The sequence below is a fragment of the Oncorhynchus mykiss genome, unplaced genomic scaffold (assembly GCF_013265735.2).
Source record: "Oncorhynchus mykiss isolate Arlee unplaced genomic scaffold, USDA_OmykA_1.1 un_scaffold_156, whole genome shotgun sequence".
Taxonomy (NCBI): domain Eukaryota; kingdom Metazoa; phylum Chordata; class Actinopteri; order Salmoniformes; family Salmonidae; genus Oncorhynchus; species Oncorhynchus mykiss.
Window position 1 is genome coordinate 984,872 of NW_023493666.1, and position 21,995 is coordinate 1,006,866.

General features: G+C 42.5%; 1 long non-coding RNA gene and 2 other non-coding genes across 3 annotated transcripts; 1 reads left to right on the forward strand and 2 right to left on the reverse strand.

The window, feature by feature from the left end:
• Positions 1–5,363: 5,363 nt before the first annotated feature.
• LOC118947151 lies at positions 5,364–9,984 on the forward strand. The gene is made up of 3 exons (XR_005041793.1): positions 5,364–8,922; positions 9,105–9,182; positions 9,403–9,984. It is a non-coding gene; the product is annotated as an uncharacterized LOC118947151 (long non-coding RNA).
• A 10,684-nt stretch (positions 9,985–20,668) lies between these two features.
• On the reverse strand, positions 20,669–20,740 carry trnat-ugu. Its single transcript has one exon. It is a non-coding gene; the product is annotated as a tRNA-Thr (tRNA).
• A 540-nt stretch (positions 20,741–21,280) lies between these two features.
• Positions 21,281–21,352, reverse strand: trnaa-ugc. Its single transcript has one exon. It is a non-coding gene; the product is annotated as a tRNA-Ala (tRNA).
• Between the last annotated feature and the right edge of the window lie 643 nt (positions 21,353–21,995).

Here is a 21,995-nt window from a genome sequence, read left to right on the forward strand (position 1 = left end):
ATGCCCATATTGCATGAATCCATGTTTGGGAAGTTATCGAGTTAGCTAGCTGCGAACTACTGTCCGGAAGTGCTTAACCGGAAGTCCCCCACACAAAAAAATATTAACAGACCCCGCCCATATTTCCATTGAAAACGAGACAGAACCAAACCTATCAGTTAAGTATATAGTGGGTGAAGGCATTCACAGCTGACCGCTCAGACGGGTGAGGGCATTCCAGCCAACCATTTTTTACTTGGTCCTTCTAGCCGGATTAACTGACCAACAGTTTTTTTACATGGTCCGTAATTTCTCCGGATTTAGCTACCAATAGATTTTACAGATAACCAAGATACAGTGGGGAGAACTAGTATTTGATAACCTGCTAAATCGGCAGTGTTTCCCACTTACAAAGCATGTAGAGGTCTGTAATTTTTTATCATAGGTACACTTCAACTGATAGAGACGGAATATAAAACAAAAATCCGGAAAATCACATTGTATGATTTTTAAGTAATTAATTTGCATTTTATTGCATGACATAACTATTTGATACATCAGAAAAGCAGAACTTAATATTTGGTACAGAAACCTGTGTTTGCAATTACAGAGATCATACGTTTCCTGTAGTTCTTGACCAGGTTTGCACACACTGTAGCAGGGATTTTGGCCCACTCCTCCATACAGACCTTCTCCAGATCCTTTAGGTTTCGGGGCTGTCGCTGGGCAATAAGGACTTTCAGCTCCCTCCAAAGATTTCCTATTGGGTTCAGGTCTCGAGACTGGCGAGACCACTCCAGGATCTTGAGATGCTTCTTACGGAGCCACTCCTTAGTTGCCCTGGCTGTGTGTTTCGGGTCGTTGTCATGCTGTAAGACCCAGCCACGACCCATCTTCAATGCTCTTACTGAGGGAAGGAGGTTGTTGGCCAAGATCTTGCGATACATGGCCCCATCCATCCTCCCCTCAATACGGTGCAGTCGTCCTGTCCCCTTTGCAGAAAAGCATCCCCAAAGAATGATGTTTCCACCTCCATACTTCACGGTTGGGATGATGTTCTTGGGGTTGTACTCATCCTTCTTCTTCCTCCAAACACGGCGAGTGGAGTTTAGACCAAAAAGCTCTATTTTTGTCTCATCAGACCACATGACCTTCTCCCATTCCTCGTCTGCATCATCCAGATGGTCATTGGCAAACTTCAGACGGGCCTGGACATGCGCTGGCTTGAGCAGGGGGACCTTGCGCGCGCTGCAGGATTTTAATCCATGACGGCGTAGTGTGTTACTAATGGTTTTCTTTGAGACTGTGGTCCCAGCTCTCTTCAGGTCATTGACCAGGTCCTGCTGTGTAGTTCTGGGCTGATCCCTCACCTTCCTCATGATCATTTATGCCCCACGCGGTGAGATCTTGCATGGAGCCCCAGACCGAGGATGGTTGACCATCATCTTGAACTTCTTCCATTTTCTAATAATTGCGCCAACAGTTGTTGCCTTCTCACCAAGCTACTTGCCTATTGTCCTGTAGCTCATCCCAGCCTTGTGCAGGTCTACAATTTTATCCCTGATGTCCTTACACAGCTCTCTGGTCTTGGCCATTGTGGAGAAGTTGGCATCTGTTTGATTGAGTGTGTGGACAGGTGTCTTTTATACAGGTAACGAGTTCAAACAGGTGCAGTTAAGTACATACAATACAGGTAATGAGTGGAGAACAGGAGGACTTCTTAAAGAAAAACTAACTGGTCTGTGAGAGCCGGAATTCTTACTGGTTGGTAGGTGATCAAATACTTATGTCATGCAATAAAATGAAAATGAATTACTTAAAAATCATACAATGTGAGTTTCTGGATTTTTGTTTTAGATTTTGTCTCTCAAAGTTGAAGTGTACCTATGATAAAAAGTACAGACCTCTACATGCTTTGTAAGTAGGAAAACCTGCAAAATCGGCAGTGTATCAAATACTTGTTCTCCCCTCTATACATGTAATACCCTTGTTTTGAACTAGGTATTGAGTTTATTCTTGTTAAAACCAAGTACTGAGTATATTTGTTATAATTAATTGGTATTATATTTAAAGGGTGATTGAATTGCTCCTAAATTGTAATGTTGTTAATGCATTTATTTTTGAATAAATATTTATTTAATGTGTAAGTGAATAGTTGGGTTTGATTTGAAGTTAATGTTTTGACCAATAAGGTCGCTTGTTAAGCTGTGGCCAATGGGAGAGTGGACCTGGTTAATGGGAGGCTTGGGGGAAAAAAGAGGGAAAGAGACGTTGAGAAAAGATATACGTTTTACATTAGGACCGTTGGTGAAGAAAGTTATAAAAGAAGACGACAAAACGAGAACAAAACCCATACCTACTAAGACATGAAGGGAAATACCGATTTTATTTTATAAGAGAGTTATAATTTTGTTAAGACTTAGTAAAGACTGAAGCTACCGTCTCATCGTGGAGGTATTTGACAGCCTTGAGGTTAGCCTAGCATCGTGTAACACCGAGAGATAATTGGTTGGGAAAGCTTAACGAGTTCGTGTTCCCATGGGATATCGGTTACGGCTAAGGAGTACTGTCTGCTTTGATAGCGGTGCTTGCTGTGGATGTTGTGAGGAAACCTGCAAGGAACTGCCATACTTCGCTGAAGGAATATCTACAAGTAGTGAGTAATCACAACGTGAGGTGCTTCTGGACTTTGTGTGTCGTCGGTTTTTTAAGCTCCAACGGGTTATTAAACTTGAAATAATTTAGACATGGGTTGTGCACGACTCACTGGGGTTTATAATCTATGTCTTTTTGATGTGTGCTATGAAAATGTAATACACATATTGAACCTTATGTATCTTTCCTTGGTGGAGTCATTTACTGTTTCAATTTAATTGAATGTATGGGATAGCCTATCCTGATACAATAACAGAAACCTATAATTTCATCTGAAGTTAATACCCTGTTGTCATCACCCTAGACAGTTTACAATAGGAATTCTTATTGGAGATGTCCTTCCCACATAACATCCCATGCTGTTGAGATACTCTACAGAAGTTAATAATGTGAGTCATATTCGAGCCTGGTGAGAGTTCTTGGCCTAACCACAGGGGTTACTTGAAAAGACTCATGAGACCATAGGCCTACTGGTAAAATGCACATGAGGGGGTACTTCAGGCAGAGCAAAATTCAGTTGGTGGTACAGTAACCAAAAAAGTTGGGAACCACTGGTATAGCCTATGCGCACGGTTGACTGTCTCTCTGCCTGCCCCGATCCTCACTCTCCCTGGCCTGCTCTCTTTATGAAAAACGCTAGTGTGCGTTTCTCTTCGGTCTGTTGCGTGTTGAATAGCTCAGCATACTCATTGATAGCCCTTACTTTAGTGAACTTGCACGAGACATTGCAAGCCAAGAAATTGCACAATACATAATTTCAATACCCTATTGTTTTGTTTTGCACACTTCGTACAAAATAATACAATGCAGTACTACAGGATATTTCTTAACGTAACTCTTTATTAGTTAGCTATAACAGGCATGTTCACATATCGCCAACCAGGATCAATCTGCCATGACCTAACCATTTGGGTGGTCTTAACCAATCATAGCACAGTATGATATGGCGGTAAAATGCGTCCAATTACAATTCCGTATGTTTACACATATGAATAGTACATCCCCCTTCTTTTAAAACAAAAGAAGTGTTTACATATTCTAAGGGTTTCTTTTGAATACATGCTCTGTAGTTTGATCTCAAGGTAGGTAACCATTTATATTGCATACTACACCAACTGATTCAACAGACTCAAACAATAATCCAACATACTGTTACTTTTCAAACAAGGGATTCTCAGCAACTCAGCTTTCACTGTAGAAATAACATCTTAACATTTCAAACCACTACAATACCAAAGCATTTCAAGTGAACGTTCAATAACAAGTTTACAGTCTGGAACTCTTTTAGGGCAGCGATCCGCCTACACCCTTTGACATTTCACAGGTCTAGGACAGCTCTGGGCCTGACCTCTCTTCCTGACCTTGTGCGATATGATGCTGAGCATGCTTCTGTCAGTCAACAGTTCTTGTGGTGTTGCAGGTAAGTATGGTGTATGTTGTGCTGTGTGTGTGTGTTTAGTCCATCACGTTCTCTTTCAGGGGAACGGTTCATCTCATCAGTGTGTTGTTCTTTTGTGTTCAGTAGGTGACGACGATTGCAGTGTGATCCTTCTGCGGTGCGGACGTGATATGAACGTTCTGTGTCAGCTGGCTGGATGACGACTACTGGCTTCCAGAGGCCATGCTCCTGGATTCTAACTGACTCTCCGTCAATCAGTGGTGGCAGTGGTCTAGCTGACCTGTCGTAGTGTCGCTTTTGTAGTTGTTGTCTCTGTGCACGTTTTCCATGCATTTCCTATTAGCTGTTAGCTGTTCCTGTTGGTTGGTGCTGGGAAGGATTGAGCGAAGTCTGCGGCTCATCAACAGCTGGGCTGGTGATTTGAAGTTGTCAACTGGAGTGTTGCGGTATTCAAGAAGACTGAGGTAGGGGTCTCTCGTCTGCTTTTGCTTTGTCCATGAGTGATTTAGCAATCTGCACAGATTTTTCAGCAAGGCCATTACTTTGAGGGTAATATGGGCTTGTGGTGACTTGTAAACTCCCATGCTTTTGTGTAGGATTCAAACTCATTTTATTTGTAACAGTGCCCATTGTCAGATAGTAAAGTCTCTACAATGCCATGCCTGGCAAAGGCTGCTTTCAGCTTGTGTATCACGGCTGCAGATGTGGTGCTGTGAAGCTTGTTGAGTTCAAAGTATCTGCTGTAGTAGTCCACTGTTACGATGTAGTCCTCGTTGGGATACAGTGAGGTAATATTGGCTCTTTGGTGTTAGAGGGGCGTCGTTCAAGACATATGGCGCATTTACCAACAATGTCCTCTATTTGTTTGCACATTCCGGGCCAAAACAAAATGTCCCGGGCTCTCTGTTTATTCAGAAATTCATAAAAAATCCTACAATGTGATTTTCTGGATTTTTTTTCTTCTCATCTGTCATAGTTGAAGTGTGATAAATGACAGGCTTCTCTCATCTTTTTAAGTGGGAGAACTTGCACAATTTGTGGCTGACTAAATACTTTTTTGCCCCACTATGTACTGATGGAAATGTTTACATCTGAACAGAATGGCGTAGAGCTCCTTTTCGATTTGAACGTAGTTTATTTCCGTCTGTGAGAGATTTGGAAGCGTAGCCGATGGGCTTTCCTTTTTGCAGTAGCACTGCACCTAGTCCATACTTCGACGTGTCCACTTGGAGTCTGAGCTCTTTGTCGGGGTCGTAGTAGGCAAAGATTGGTCCTGGTGCTCTCGTGATCACGTCTTTCACATTCTGGAAAGTAATGTCGTGTTGCTTGTCCTAGAGAGACTCACTGGACTGCTTTAGCAGTTGACGCAGGGGTGCCTTAGCATTGGAGAGGCTGGGTGCAAACTTGGCTAAGTAGTTGACTATGCCAAGCACTGTTTCCAGCTCTGCACGGTTCTTTGGTGGCTCCATTTCTTTTATGGCTAAGATCTTCTGTGGATCCTTGATTCCAGTCGCTGACCTCTGTAACTTCGACTGTGTTCTTCTCGGTGTTGAGCCGGACTCCTCTCTCGCGGGACCTTTGCAGCATCGCGCTGAGGTTTCGGTCGTGCTCCTCTTTGGTTCGACCGTAGACAAGGATGTCGTCCACAACTCCGCCGAGGTCTTCGTACACTTCGTCAATCTTTCGCTGAAACTCGTCTTGGGCTGCGATAATCTCAAAAGGCAGGCAACGGAACCTGTAGCGTCCAAACGGTGTGTTGAATGTTGTGAGCTTAGATGACTCTTCTGTGAGCTTGTTAGCCCAGTAGCCTGATCTAGCGTCCATGACACTGAAGTAGTGTGCTCCCGCTAGCTTGTGTGTGATGCCATCTAGTGACAGTAAAGGATCACGGGGGCGTTTGATAGCCTTGTTCAAGTCTCTTGGGTCGAGACATACTCGGAGCTTGCCTATGCGAGGTTTCTCCACCACCACTAACGCGTTCACCCAGTCAGTCGGTTCTGTAACCTTGGTGACTATGTCACATTGCTCCATGCTCTCCAACTCTTTCTTCAGGCGGGCACGGAGAGCAAGGGGAATCTTTCTCGTTGGGTAGACCACAGGGGTTGCGTCTGGGTCAAGGTGAATGGTACATTCTCCTGGGAATAATCCTATTCCTGTAAAAACATAAGCAAACTCCTCCAGTGAATTGTCTCTCTACTGGTGCTATCACTGATAAAACTAGCTTGATGAGGTCCATGTCTAAGCATGCTTTAAGACCTAGCACTGCAGGTGCTCTAGTGTCAACAACATAAAAGTCCAACATCATGTCACTTTCCTTGTATTTGCATTTGAAAGTGCATGTGCCTTTTACTGGGAGCTGTTCACCATCATAACCAGTCAGTCTGCGCGTGGTAGGCTGTAGCTCGTACTCAGATGTCAAGCTGCGGTACTTATTCAGAGGAATAATGTTTACTTGTGCACCAGTGTCTAGTTTTCAACATTAGCTTTGTACCTTGTGTTCCTATCTCAATGTCAGCAAAGGCTTGCTCTGTCTCTGATATTTGACTTTTCTGTGTCACTGAATCAATAAACAGTTCAGCAGCGTTTGACTCTTTGATTGACATTTCATCTTCACTCACTGTGTACTTTTTTTCCACGGTAAGCTCTGCACACTTTTGCAAAGTGATTCCATTTTCCACATTTATCACACTGTTTGCCTTTAGCTGGGCAATTTCCTTGTTTGCCATGTACTTTGTATCTACATGTTTTGAGTCTGTCGCTCTGTTTTGGAGTTATGTCTCTCTCCGTTCTAAAACACTCTCTGTGCACCTGAGGTGTGCTTTGATGTCTGCCTGACTGCACTGCTTGTTCACGTGATGCGCTCGTGCTGCCCGCGCGAAATGGTTTTCATCTGAGCCTGTGCTAGCTCGTGAGATCTGGCTATGTCGATAGCTTTGTCCAGCGTTACCTCAGACCCAACATTCAAAAGTTTCTCTCTCACTCGCGGTGTGTGTATTCCAACTACAATATGGTCCCTGACCATCTCATCCTTGTTTGCATAATCACAGTCTTTCACAAGCAGACGCAGCTCTGTCACAAACTGTTCAAAAGACTCGCTAGCTCCCTGTTTTTCCTCTTCTCCCGTGAACCTTAGCTCCACATGCTGTTTGTACTTACGCCATGCATCGGGTAAGTTTGTAGACTCCCAGTCCATTCGAGCTGAAGGAACTCCAGAAAAATCCATCTTGTAAGGCCTTTTATTCTGACACCATGTCTTGTTTTGCACACAATAATACAATGCCGTGGGTGTGGAGTCAGACGCTGGAAACAGAGAGTGCAATGCTGTGCTCTTTAATGCACAAACGCAACACAGGGTGCTCCCAACCAAACTGCCCCAAACACGGGGGACGAAAATAGTACAACCGAAATACACGACCAGGAACAAACACGTTCCTCTACTACAGAACCGAAGGTCACAATAATTAATCCCGCACAAAGAAACAGGCGGGCCGGCTGTCTAATAAAGCCCAACTAATCATTCACGAACAGGTGCTAACAATAAACATACAAGGAGAGGGAGGAAAGACAATCAGTGGCAGCTAAGTCGAAGTCGACTCCCAACCACTACCTGTGAGATTCAGTCTGACTAGTAGCAGCTTTGTCTTCTCTTCCCTAGCAGTTGAAACTCAAACATTAAACAACAGCTTGTGAACAAAACAATGTAAATAGCCAAGAAACACAAGGACAAAGTCTCCCTCCAGTAGTCTTTAGTTTAAAGTATTTCATTCCTGTGCGCAGCGCTTTTAAAAATGTATCTTTCACTCAGATCTTCATGTGCGCACAACCCCCAGCCAGACAGTGTTGCAGCACAAGGCGGGATAGGCTATATAGAATTCGTAGTTCTTTGACTTTGCGATTTAATTTACCAGCTATGGAACAAAACAGCAGAAATACAGCTGCTGCGGTATTTATTTTACAATAAATGTGATCATGCTTGACTATTTTTATTTACAAGTAAGTGAAATGCTGGAATTACACAATGTTAACCTCAGATCACAATGACAAGATTGATTGTTTTAAACAGATCTGTCACGAGTTCCGCCGAAGTCGGTTCTTCTCCTTGTTCGGGCTGCGTTCGGTGGTCGACGTCACCGGTCTTCTAGCCATCGCCATTCCATCTTTCATTTTCCATTTGTTTTGTTTTGTCTTGTTTTCCCACACACCTGGTTTACATTTCCTCATTGCTTGACGTGTATATAACCCTCGTTTCCCCCATGTCTGTGTGTGGAATTGTTTGTTGTAAAGTGTATGTGCACTTCAGACTGGTTTGCGACGGGTTATTTCAACCCACATTTTGTTGTTCTGGGTGCTGTTGGTTTTTTCCTCCATTAAACTGCTCCGGTTATTACCCAGTTCTGCTCTCCTGCGCCTGACTTCACTGCAGCTCGTTTCGCAACTCTTTCAAGATCAATATCTTAGGGTTTGATTTTTTTCAAGCGCTGGGATGCGCAGAACTTAGAACACGGAGTTAATGAAATGCCCAGGAAATGGCACAGAAAATTTGGGGCGGTCTCTCCGTAAAAGTCAATGGCCACACACCAATACATGGATTTGACAGTCAAATTATTACTTAAATAGCAGTCAACTGTTGTTACTGTTGTTATTCTATAGAGGGTCGTGATTCGTTTAGGTTAACTAACAAAAAAAGTGGTCTGGTCCCTTTTCCATGATCGAAGCCTCCCGAAATCAACATCCAATATTCCCAAATATAGATAAAAGCCTTCAAGTACTCATCTGACCAACTTCTTCAGGGCCAGCCAGGCCCCCTGTTGCCCCCCAGGCGCCCTGAAACCCAACCCCCATAAGAAGAAGCCCAAATACGACCTGCCCTTGCCCAGTATACATACAAGGTAAGAGGACAACACTGGTTTTTCGTCTTGTAGTTAAACTTGTTTTATACACAGTTTAAAGGGATAGGTCATCCCAATTACAAAATTACTTAAGTTGCGTTTACATTTCATTTGAAATCCAATGCATCCAAAATGTACATTAGTCTTTCCTGGTTCATAACATCTTTTTTGGTCCCTTTCAGATCACAGCCATGTCAGGTGGGCGTCAGGCTTGTAAGAGACATTAATTATCTGTGAGATTCAGTGAACAAGGCTGAAAGGTGAGATTCTATCTCTCTTAATTACTCATTATACTGAATAGATAATCATGAGCTAACATTGTACCACCTTATTTGCTGTAACAGACAGTATTTTTAGGGAAGCAAGGCATTTGTGTAGGATGTGCATTGTAGAGTATGTTCTTTATCATGTATTTCTCAGTCTATTCTAGTCATTCATCTAATCTTGTCATTTGATTTCTATGGTATTTCTCTCCATTAGGACTGGGTATTGGCTCCTACTGGTTACTCTGCCTTCCACTGTGATGGAGAATGCCTCTACCCTCTGTTCCTGCATGAACTCCACCACCCACACTATGATCCAACTAGTGGTCAGTATGCACTACTACACCCTCACTCACATGAATGCTAACATTACTGGTTTCAGTGGGAAAGATGGTAAATGGTTCAGACATTAATGGCAAATATAAAAAAACTAAGATACCGAAGTTACCGGAGTCTACAATGGCAGACTGTTAATGTAGGGATAGTGAGAAGTAACATTCAAGACTGAAGCAATTATCCCCTCTAGTGGTATACTTTATACTGTACCAGGTTACTACACACACTGATAATACAAAACATTGAGGACACCTGCTCTTTCCTTGAGACTGACCAAATGAAAGCTATGACCCCTTATTGATATCACTTGTTGAATCCACTTCAGTCAGAGTAGATGAAGGGGAGTTAAAGAAATATTTTAAAACCTTGAGAGAATTGAGACATGGATTGTGTGTGTCATTCAGAGGGTGATTCGGCAAGAGAAAAGATTTAACTGTCTTTGAACGGGGTATGTTAGTAGGTGCCAGGCCCACCGGGAAAAGTGTGTCGAACTGCAACACTGCTGTTTTTCTCATGTTCAACCGTTTCCCATGTGTATCAAGAATGGTCCATCACCCAAAGGACGTCCAGCCAACTTGACACAACATGGGCCAGCATCCTTGTGGAACGCTTAGGGCAGCTTGTAGAGTCCATGCCCAGACGAAATGAGGCTGTTCTGAGGGGAAAAGGGTGTGCAACTCAATATTAGGAAGATGTTCCTAATGTATTGTGCACTCAGTGTATGTAGTCCTACATGTTTTTAAATAGTACAGTATCACAAACTACAGTACAAAACCATATAAAGTGTGGGCCTGTAGTATCTGTAGATCAACTAAATGTTGTTTTTTATTTCCATATGCAGATAATAAAGCATCATTGTTCATGTAATATTCTAATATTAGGAAGAGGAAATAGTCATAAAATCAAATAGATGAAAAGACGGAAACAAATGTTTTTGAACTACAACTTATTTTATTTTAAAATGTCAAATTCCGTGCAAAGTAATGTAGTGCATTGGTGTCTAGATCCCTGTTGGGTGGCAAAGTGTCACACGAATCCTGTGGGGAGAGAAACAAGAGAATACATTAAATTAATGGGTGTTAACTAATCAGGGTTCAACAAAGCACTTCAAGTCCTCAATTCCTTCAAAAGAGAGAGAGAGAAGGAGAATGGAGTATGGAGGAGAGAGAAGGAGAAAGGAGTATGGTCCCTGCAGTAGGACTACATGCTGGCCATGAGGTTCTCCAAATGGTACTCCAGGAGGCTGGAGAGCTCAGTGACCAGAGACTCTGGGTTAAAGTACCAGGCCAGCTGCTGGCCAAACATGTCATCTAGCAGAGCCATCAGTCCGCCCTGAAGAGACCACCACACAACACATATAAAATGGCTCTGAGTTATTAGCTTATCAAGAGGAGAGAGATAATTAGAAATACTCCCCCTAAAATGGCATTGGGACCTGGTTAACCATGAATATGGAAGTAAACAGGAAGTAACCTCTTGACTCTTACATTGAGCAGCAGCAGGTATCTGTCAGCCTCTGGCTCCATGTTGGCAGCAGTGGGCAGGAAGGAGGACATGAGAGCGTACAGACGCTCCACGATCCCACCAGGGTGCTAAAGGAAACAAAGGAGGAGAGAAGAGAAGAATAATTTAAGTGAAACTGCTAATAGAGAAAGATCAAAACATGTACCAGTGGGATGATACTTACCACCATTAGGGACTTCTGAGCTGTCATCATCCCAAACAGCACCAGCTCAAAGAGGACATCTATCATGTTCACATGATCGATCTAGGACAAGAAAACAAGAATGATTTCATAGAGATCAGCTACTGTGATGTATAAAAGACATGCATGTGGAAGAACTCAGTGAGACTTGAAAAAGTTAATGAACTCACCTTTGCCTCAGCCAGCTCCCTCTCAATGTCATTCCGCTTGGAGGGGTCACTCAGGTAGTCCACAGAGTCGTTATAGGTATGGATGAACTTGGCCTCGTCCTATGACAAAGAAAAGAGCATCTTAGTGAACAAAACACATTTCCCCCCAGGGATGCTCTCTTTCCCTTGAAAGAGAATGAGTTAGTGAGTTACCATGTGGTTGGCCTGAACCAGAGCGCCCAGGAGGACCTTTCCCGCCACAAACAGATGGTTCCTGCTCAGGGTGGAACCAAGCAGGGTCTAGGAAAGAGGGCAGAGTTAGGGTGAGACATCTTCCTCTAGGAGACAGAACAAGAAGTCACAGAGAAAAAGAAAAGTGGGTTCACTCGCAGTGAAGGCCTGGCGCAGGGAGACGAGCCTCAGGGCGACGAGCCGCAGGGCGATGTCCTCCACTCTCTTGGTGGTAAGGTAGAGGCTGTGAATGGGAGGGAATGGAGCATGTCAACCATTAGAGTCAATGGGGGATAACAGCATTATGACCACTTGTTCTGCACATTACAATACATTCATGTTGGAAACAGTAAACATTAACAGTGATGTGACTGTGTGGGGGGGTTTCTTACCCTGATCACAACAGGCCCACAGTACAGGGGGCTGAACCTAATCAGAATCAACTGCCAATTGCCAGTGGTCTCCTAAAGCAGACAAGAGATTTGTTTCATGTCAAAGAGAGACAACTTGAATATCAGGGATATTTTTCAAACATAAACCACAAACTTTCAGAAAATGGATGATAGCAGCATTCTGGACATCAAGGAGGACTGGCAGCTGTGGAACATCTGGCACATTCCAATGGCACATCCAACTGGACCTCATCCAGGACAGTTGTTTCTAAAATGAGGAACATTGGAATATAAAATAAACAATTGTTAAGGAAATAAAACGTAGCAAGATAGGTAATACTAGCTAGGTAGCAAAAGTCGATCGCTTAGCAACAGTTACTAAAGTTAATGTTAGCTAGCAAGCTAGCTACAACATCTCTAGCACTAGCATTTTTGCCAAGTCTGAATGATTGAAATACACGGCATTTATACACGCAAATTATAATGACATTGTTAAATGTAGTAAAAGAAGAGTTGTAAACTCCACATACCCTCTTTGAAGTCGCTGTCCACCTGTCGACGATCACGAACCCTGCAAAACAGAAAAAGGCGAAAAACAAGCCACAAATGAATTTGAACAACCTGTCGACGCAGTAGGACGCCAACGTCCACGCACTCTCTCCTCCAGTCTTGAAAAGCACCCAGGCATTTTCCAGTCGATTGTTCTCAGGTCTCAAAAATCAAACAAGTTTGTTGTCAGCAGCAAAGTTGTTGTTTTCGCACAGAAAACGTTCCATAGAACGTAAGTTAGATGTCTCTTGGCAACACACGTTCGATAAGGATTGTCCTGTTGAATAATGATGGGAAATTATCACGTTAGATATTTTCGCATCAGCTCTTTTTCAGAGCATATCTGATTGGTCAAAAGAGCAATTACTCAAAAAAATTACTGAATTGGGCTGCCTTTCTCAACGAAGCCATAGAAACCTGGACATGCTCCAATGTTCTGAAATGTTCCATCCTGTCAGTACTGATGTTGAATGGCATTAAATACACTTTTTTTGTTCCCAACCCCTGTAGGTTTGTTGAACATTAATAGAAATGAAACTCCAGCACACTGGTAGCACTGTGGCGAAAGGTCGCAAAGTTCAAGGGGGCCGAATACTTTCGCAAGGCACTGTATAAGCTTGGCTTTGTGTCTGGAGCCCAACTGTCTCTCATCACCTCCTTCATGGCCTACCTCCTTCTCCCTCTGCAGTCTGGCACTAAGTGTGACACCGTTCAGGTGGCTGGTCTGACCGTGTCCTACAACGGGTAAATATGACATCTGATTGGTTGGTGGGTTGATTAAAACAAAAGTTTTGATCATTAGAATACGAGGGAGAGTTTGACCAAAACACACATGGGCTTGTGCCGGGGCTCCCCCTTGTGGGAATATACAGTATGGTTGTTACTGAGCCAGGAATCCTGGCTGTTTTGTCACTGTGCGTATGTCAATGATAGTTCAGCAACAATTATTTAAACATCATTATTACCAGACATTTTCTGTTCCCCAGGTCGCCTGGTGTACGATGGCAGCATGTTGTCAGAATGTAACAGAGACTGCTCCTGCTTGGCTGGGGAGTGGGACCCTGTGTGTTCAGACAACGGCATCACCTACACCTCCCCCTGCCTCGAAGGCTGCGCCAGCTTTACAGGTTACGGCAAGAACACGGTACCAATACTATTAATTTACTGAGTGTACAATGCTGGCCCATGTTGACTCCAATGCTTCCCACAGTTGTGTCAAGTCGGCTGTATGTCTTTTGAGTGGTGGACCATTCTTGATACACACGGGAAAATGTTGAGCGTAAAAAAAAAAAAACAGCAGCGTTGCAGTTCTTGACACAAACTGGTACCCCTGGCACCTACTACCATAACCCGTTTAAAGGCACTTAAATATTTTGTCTTGCCCATTCACCCTCTGAATGGCACACATACACAATCCATGTCTCAATTGTCTCAAGCCTTACAATATACTTAAAAAAAACGTTATCCTCTTTATCTCTACTGATTGAAGTGGATTTAACTAGTGACATCCATAAGGGATTATAGCTTTAACCTGGATTCACCTGGTCAGCATATGTCATGGAAAGATCAGGGTTTCTTATTATTTTATACACTCAGTGTAACTCATTGGCACTGAAATGAGTTATTTTCAACCATTAACTGGGGCCTTGTTGAGGCCTTATCTAAGTAAGTAATTGCTGACTGACAATTAAGTATTATTTTGATGTATGGAAAAAATATGGTATGCAATTCATATGTAGAGAAAGTTCTCTCTGGTGGTTGTTCAATATGACATCAACTTTTACAGGGCACTCTGGTAAAATAGATGTTTAATCTCAATGTGACTCTTAAACCCTGTTTAAATATAATTTTAATTTAAAAAAAAACATCAACACAAACACAGGATATGGGGTACACATGGTATCACATCATTACATACTAGGCCCTACTGCACCTGCATTCCAGCACCATTCCAGCATCTGGAATTGACTCAACATGTTTGAGGTGGGGGATCAATACATGTGGGGGAAGAAGTGGCTGTCGAATGTATGATTCTGATATGTACAGGTAAGTTCATTGTGTGTTTGTGTGGGGGGAGGTGTGTTTGAATATCAATGAGCAGCAGTGTTGTGATGTGTCCTATTCCGTCCTTGCAGAGTGATTTTTCTTGGCCTCATCACATGTCTCAGTGGCTCCTCCTTAGGAGGGAGGGGGACACCACCACGGGACAGACCCCACACTCATCGCTAGAGATCGAACTTCAGACTCCCTCCAAAACCACTGAACCCCTCAACACACCGAAAGAGATTACGGTGCACACCGTTAGAGGGAGCTGGAACAGGATAACTCCCTCCAAACTCACAAAGACACAGAGGAGGAGGAACTATCCAACACTCAGGGAGAGAGAACGAGTGACCTCAGTCGAACACAGACAGAAAGAGAAGGTGGAAGAGGCGTTAGATAGAGGAGGTTACCCCAGAGGCCATTCCTCCTGTTCATGTGAGCAAGAAAGAGCAGAAGGCTTCTGATTAGCCAAATGGCAGGTAGAGGTCATAGTGATTCACACCCACAGAGAGAAAGATAACCCACACAACCACTTGGTTGAGATGAACCACACAGAGGTAGAGGCAGAGGGCCTTCAGGGCTAGCCAGTCAGCCAGCCTGCCTGCTCTGATCCTAAGTCAATTGTATTTAAATTCATGTTCATTAACGATTTTTATTCAAGAATTGAAAAGTGTCATTTACATAATGATCATTTTTCACTGTCTTCAACCCTCAAGAACCAGGGTGAGTCTGGGTCACCCTTTTCCTGTGCAAACCGAACTTGCATATCATCATAGACAGGGCCGAAACGTTAATCTTTTAACCTTGCCTGAATAAAACAATGCATTTTTTTTTATAGTGAGCAAGAGTTGGGCTTTTTCCTCCTGATGAATAATTCATATTTTTCCTCCTCTTCCTTGTGGCAGACGCAGCAGCACACTGCCCTCCAAAGCCTGCAAAATAATCGCCGGACTGCCCCTTTCCTAGCTCTGCATGGAACATCCAGTGTCACGTCCTTGATGACTTGTGGGGTGACATCCGGGATGACCACAGCAACATCCTCTGGAAAGGGAAAAAAGAGGACCAGAATGTAAACAAATGCAAACCGTAGCTTCTAAACACTGGCCAGTTGAAAGGTTCTACTAAGATGTCATGACAAACGGCACCTGTCAGAGTGCTCTCTAAGTGTTACTCACCTGCTTGGATGTCAGCTGGCAGAGTGGTGGAGACGGCCATCGTGAGAGTCCTTTCTTCAGGTGTGACGTCCACAACCTCCAAGAGGGAAGAGATGGGCTCTGCCTCTGTGTTAGGGATGCTCTAGAGATAACAGGAATGACTTAAAGTCGCGAATAATCAATGACTGTGGAGTCGTCCAATATGCTGCACTTAGAATTGAGTTGTAGGCGATGTTTGGCGCAAAATAGAATGTTTACATTCTATTGCCATGGAGAAATGGAATGTGTAGAACCTGTATGAATGGGTATGCTTCTATGTCTTTTATTCGTGAAAGATTAAACTCTTTAATATGTCATAATGTGTTTTTGAGGACGTGGGAGCCCGTCCCGATTCATAACGCGATTATCCAGGTGCATGTTGGTTAGACCTACTAATCCAACCTTGGTTTACAAGTTAAATACATTGTTTATATATGCCTATACAAATCTATCGACCACATCCATTTAAAGCAATGATTGTCAATTGAAAATGTGGTTGTGTTCTCCTGTTGTGCGCCTTGAATGTCAGTCCCCTTAAAAACATTATTCCAATATTTCCGAGCTCTGAATTGACACAATGAACACTTTTGCGAAGATATTCGGTTAAAAATAAGAGTGTGAATGACAATAAACGTATGATTTGGATTGTATGCATAATAGTGTAGTAAACAGTATCTCTCAGCGTGGGAACTTTTGGTGTTGGAAAGTGTCCGTTATAAGTCTCCATGACACGTATCACTTCGTTGTCTTGTTGGCAATAGTAAAAATGCATGACAGTCCGCATTGTAATGGTCAATAGGTGTTTTTCATTTTGTTTCTCACATTAAACAGACATTTGAGAACGGAATTGCTTACTGTTGTACCTACGACCTCAACACCCAATCTACTCACGCGCAAATACTCACATTCAGACTCATGTCCTTCTCTCCCCTTCCGTTCTTTGGTCTCTGTTTTTTACATTTGTCAGAGAAAATGACAATTTCGTGGTGTTGCTTTGTGCACTGACTTTACTGAACTCTGGAGAAAACGAACATTGCCGCTGGGTGAGGACATCTGACAATGTGCTCTCCCGTCCATTAGACATTTTGTCTGCAGGAACTCGCTCTTTTTCACTAGGTCCACTCGTCCAAGTGCCGATGTATTTGTGGCATGATGTGAACAGTACGAATTTGTGTCACTACCAAGGTCTAATGGTTTTAATTGACTGTTTTGTATTGTCTGGAAACTCACTTGTAGATTTCGCTTGCGGTAGGTCTCTTAAAGGGAAGCCGTGCAAGGTTATTAAACCGAGGTGCCTAGTTATTCTTCTTTTGTTGATATCAGGTAACGTGCAACCTAACCCTGGCCCTGATAAATAATGTCTCCAAACCCGCTCTGATTTTAAATCAAGATCTGGTTTTGGTATTTTTCATTTAAATGTACGCAGCCTGTTGTCAAACATTGAAGGGGTTAGGATTTGGGCTAAATCAACTGATGCTGATGTAATTGTGCTTTCTGAAACCTGGCTCAGCAAGTCTGTTTTTGATAAATGTATAAGTGGTTACAATGTTTATCGCACTGATCAGGTTAAGAAATGTGGGGGTGTGGCTATATATGTAAAAAACCACATTCCCTGTAAGTGTGGCAAAGTCTGAAACTATATGTTAACAGTTGGAATTTCTTGCTTTGAATATTGAGGTTTCAAAGGGTCTCTCTATAACTGTGATGGGCTGTTATAGACCCCGACTGTGCTCTTGGTGATGCGTTTTCTTCTTTGACTCACCTTATGTCTAAACTTCTTTACAGTGATGATCTTGATTGGTGATCTCAACTGGTGTTTGTTAAAGCCTGTGTCTGATGATTTTAAAATGTTTTGTAATTCTACGAATCTTACCCAATTGATTAACTCACCCACTCGCCCAAATCTTAAATGCCCAGATCAATCTACCCTGATTGATTTGATATTGACAAATGTTCCACATAAATATTCTGCGGTTGGTGTTTTTTGTAATGATGTAAGTGACCATTGTGCTGTTGTTGCTGTTAGAAATACTAAGGTTCCTAAAACAAACCCACGTTTTATTCGTAAGAGAAATTTGAAGTGTTTTAATGAGAAGGCTTTCTGTCATGATTTGTTTTATTTTGACTGGAGCAGATTGAGTTTATCCCTGGTGTGGAAACTGCTGGGAAATTCTTTCATTATGTTTTTTTCCAAATAGTAAACAAACATGCCCCATTCTGCAGGTTCAGAGTTAAAGGGCGGGTTAATCCATGGTTTTCTTCTGAGCTGTCTTGTATTATTCACAACCGTAATCTAGCCTGGGCTAAAGCAAGGAAATCATGTTCTGATGCTGATTGGCTTATTTTTAGGCAGTTATGAAACAAGTGTTATTTTCTTCTCAGGAAGGTCAAATCTGAATATTTTATGTCTGTTACCACTGATAACCTGAATGACCCTGTCACGTCCTGACCTTGGTTCCTTTTTTTATGTCTCTATTTTAGTTTGGTCAGGGCATGAGTTGGGGTGGCCATTCTATGTTTTGTTCTGTGTGTTAGATTTCTATGTGTTTGGCCTGGTATGGTTCCCAATCAGAGGCAGCTGTCAATCGTTGTCTCTGATTGAGAACCATACTTATGCAGCCTGTTTTCCCACTATGGGTTGTGGGTAGTGGTTTTCTGTTTTGTGTGTATTGCACCTTGCAGAACTGTTCGTTTGTCGTGTTGTTTTTGTTCAAGTATTTGTATTTATTAAAAGTATTATGAATACTTACCACGCTGCACCTTGGTCCTCTTCTCCTTCTCCCGACGACAATCGTTACAGAACCTAGCCTGTTTTGGAAGGCTATTAAGTCTATGTCTGGTAACAGTAATGTTAATTAATTACGTCATGTTTTTTGAAGGACTCTGTTGCTGTATATGACAAAACAAAATTTTTTCAATGAGTTACTTTGTATCATCTGGTAGGCTGTTTGATTCAGTGTCCTCTGTCTCTGTACAACCCTGTGTGGAAGAACCAGTGAGAGCGGGTCAAACTTTTAGCTTTTTGCCATTCTCAGTGCAGGTGGTACTTTAAGCCCTGAAATCCTTAAATCAGAGAAAGCCTGCAGGTCCTGATCTTTTGGATCCCTTCTTTTTAAATCTGGCAGCTGATTTCATAGCTGAACCACTTACATATCTGTTCAATCTAACCCTGGAATGTAATGAAATTCCAAAGATCTGGAAATCAGCATTTGTCCTACCACTTTTAAAAGGTGGAGATCCAACTTTTAAATAATTATAGGCCAATCTCAAAGCTGTCACCTCTGGTGAAAATACTTGAAACCCTTGTGAGTGAACAGCTAAATTAGTTTTTATTTACTAACTCTATTGTATTAATGTACCAATCAGGCTTCAGGAAGAAGCATAGCACAATTACAGCAGCCATGAAGGTTGTAAATTATACCACTGAAGCCCTTGAAAGTTTCTTCTAGTGCAGTCACAAAAACCATGAAGCGCTATGATGAAACTGGCTCTCATGAGGAAGACCCAGAGTAACCTCTGCTGCAGAGGATAAGTTCAGTAGAGTTAACTGCACCTCAGATTGGAGCCCAAATAAATGCTTCACAGAGTTCAAGAAACACACATCTCAGAGGAGACTGCGTGAATCAGGCCTTCATGGTCGAATTGCTCCATTGAAACAACTACTAAAGGACGCACACCAATAATAAGAAGAGACTTGCTTGGGCGAAGAAACACGAGCAATGGACCTTAGACTGGTGGAAATCTGTACTTTGGTCTGATGAGTCCAAATTTTTGCCTTTCAATGTGTGTGTAAAGAATCCAGGGTGTTTAGTTGTGTCACGACTTGTGCTGTTCACCAAGAAACGATGGGAGAGAGGGGGTTTTCCCACACCTCCATCAACTTCACCCCAACCAACACCACGACCCACACCGCTGTCCACTCCTCCGTCACCTGGACTTCAGGACCCTGGCTGACAGCGTGGGATGGAATGAGAGGGCCCTGCAGGGACACCACCCTTACCCTCGACCAGCTGGATAACCTGTTGGCCACCCGCGGACGTCCGGATCGGGGTCCGTCCATTCCATTCCCCAGCACCTCCGACCCTACATTGTACTTTTGGTAATACTTTGTGAGTAGGCAACAAATACAATCATCTTAAATTGACATGTTGAATTTCTTTGCCATAGTAAATTGTATATTGCGCAAATTTCCCTAATGCGGACAGTGTGTGTTACTAACTTATACAAGCTTGCATTTTCACCCTATAAATCTTAGTGGAATTACACAAAATGTTAACCTCAAACAAAAGCATGGGATTCGAACTGGAAGGAAAGGCGGCCAAAGGAGGTGTTGGCTTTGGGGATGACCAGTGAGATATACCTACTGGAGCGCGTGCTACGGGAGATAAGGCGGAGCTTTACCTAGCATAGACTAAAAAGATGACCTGGAGCCAGTGGGTCTGGCGACGAATATGTAGCGAGAGCCAGCCGACTAGAGCATACAGGTCGTAGTGGCCATATCAATACAATTGACCCTTTCTTTACACTGTTCTAATGAAAGTACATTTCCATAATATCATCTAGCTTCCATAAATGTCGAACAAGGCTTGAACCCAGGATTGAACCCATGTGCTTCAGTTTACAAAAACAGATGACTTAGCACATCTATTTCCTTCTTAAAATGTCAACATTCTGGAAAGTAGAGTTGTCCAAAAGCTAATTTCACAACTAAATATACTCATCAGAGAATTTGGGGATTGACTTCAGAGCGCATGCATTTCAAGTATTAGCTCTACCGTAGAGGCCCTTACTATATAATAGCAGGGTTGCCATTTTGAGAAAACTTTTTTTTCTTCAAAGACCTCCAGTGAAAGAACCTTCCCATGGTACCAGCTATCTTTCAGTAAGGCACGGATGGGATTTGAACCCATGATCTTCGGTTTACAAGACCGACGCCTTACCGCTTGGCCACCATGCCACTCTATGCTGCAAGATATTTATCAACATTCTGGAAAGTAGTAGTTGTGTAATGTGAATTTGGCACACAAATAACATCTCTGTTTCCTGTGAGAATTTTAACATTCTGGAAAGTAGGAGTTGTGTAATGTGAATTTGGCACACAAATACTCAGTGGAGAACCTTGGGATTGAACCAAGGACCTCATACTAAAATAGCATGCACTCCACCTCTGAGCTTGGATCCCATTTTATTTGCAGATAAAATGCAATTAATTCAATGTACTTTTTATATACACCACTCCATTGAAACTGCAATGAAATGATAGCAGAAATTCTAAATACAAGCAAGTATGGACAGTCATCTAACCCATGAACTTCAGTTTTTGAAAATGATGCAATTGAAGTTGGCAACCATGCCACTTCTGTTCCATAAATGTACGAACAGGGATTGAACACATGTTCTTCAGATTACAAGAGCAAATTATTTAGCACATCTCTGTTTCCTGCTGAGAATTTCAACATTCTGGAAAGTAGGAGATGGGCCATTGCAAAAATTTTAATGGAGAAGCTGGGGATTGAACCCAGGACCTCATACATGCAAAGCATGCCCTCTACCACTGAGCTACATCCCCTTTCTGGGAAAGAAAAAAATGTTTCTTATTTTTTTTAAATTTCACCTATAATTAACCAGGTAAGCTAGTTGAGAACAAGTTTTCATATTCAACTGCGACCTGGCCAAGATAAAGCAAAGCAGCGCTACACAAACAACAACACAGAGTTACAGATGGAATAAACAAGCGTACAGTCAATAACACAATAGAAGAAAAAAAAGAAAGTCTATATACAGTGCGTGCAAATGGTGGTAAGGCAATAAATAGGCCATAGTATCGAAGTATTTACAATTTAGCAAATTAACACTGGAGTGATAGATGAGCAGATGATGATGTGCAAGTAGAAATACAGGTGTGCAAAGAGCAGAAAGTATATTAAAACAATATGGGGATGAGGTAGGTAGATTGGATGGGCTATTTACAGAAAGGCTTTGTACAGCTTCAGCGATCAGTTAGCTGCTCAGATAGCCGATGTTTAAAGTTAGCAGTGTTGCCAACACCTCAGTAAGGAAAGTAGCTATTGGCTGTCCTAAAAGTCGCTAGAAGTTGCTAAATGATGTCATCACCTAAATTGCATAATTGTCCATGTGCATGCAATTGTGATGGTCACTGTAGGAGTGAGGAATAACATTGTGGAAGAGACAAAAGGTGAGTAAAATGAAAA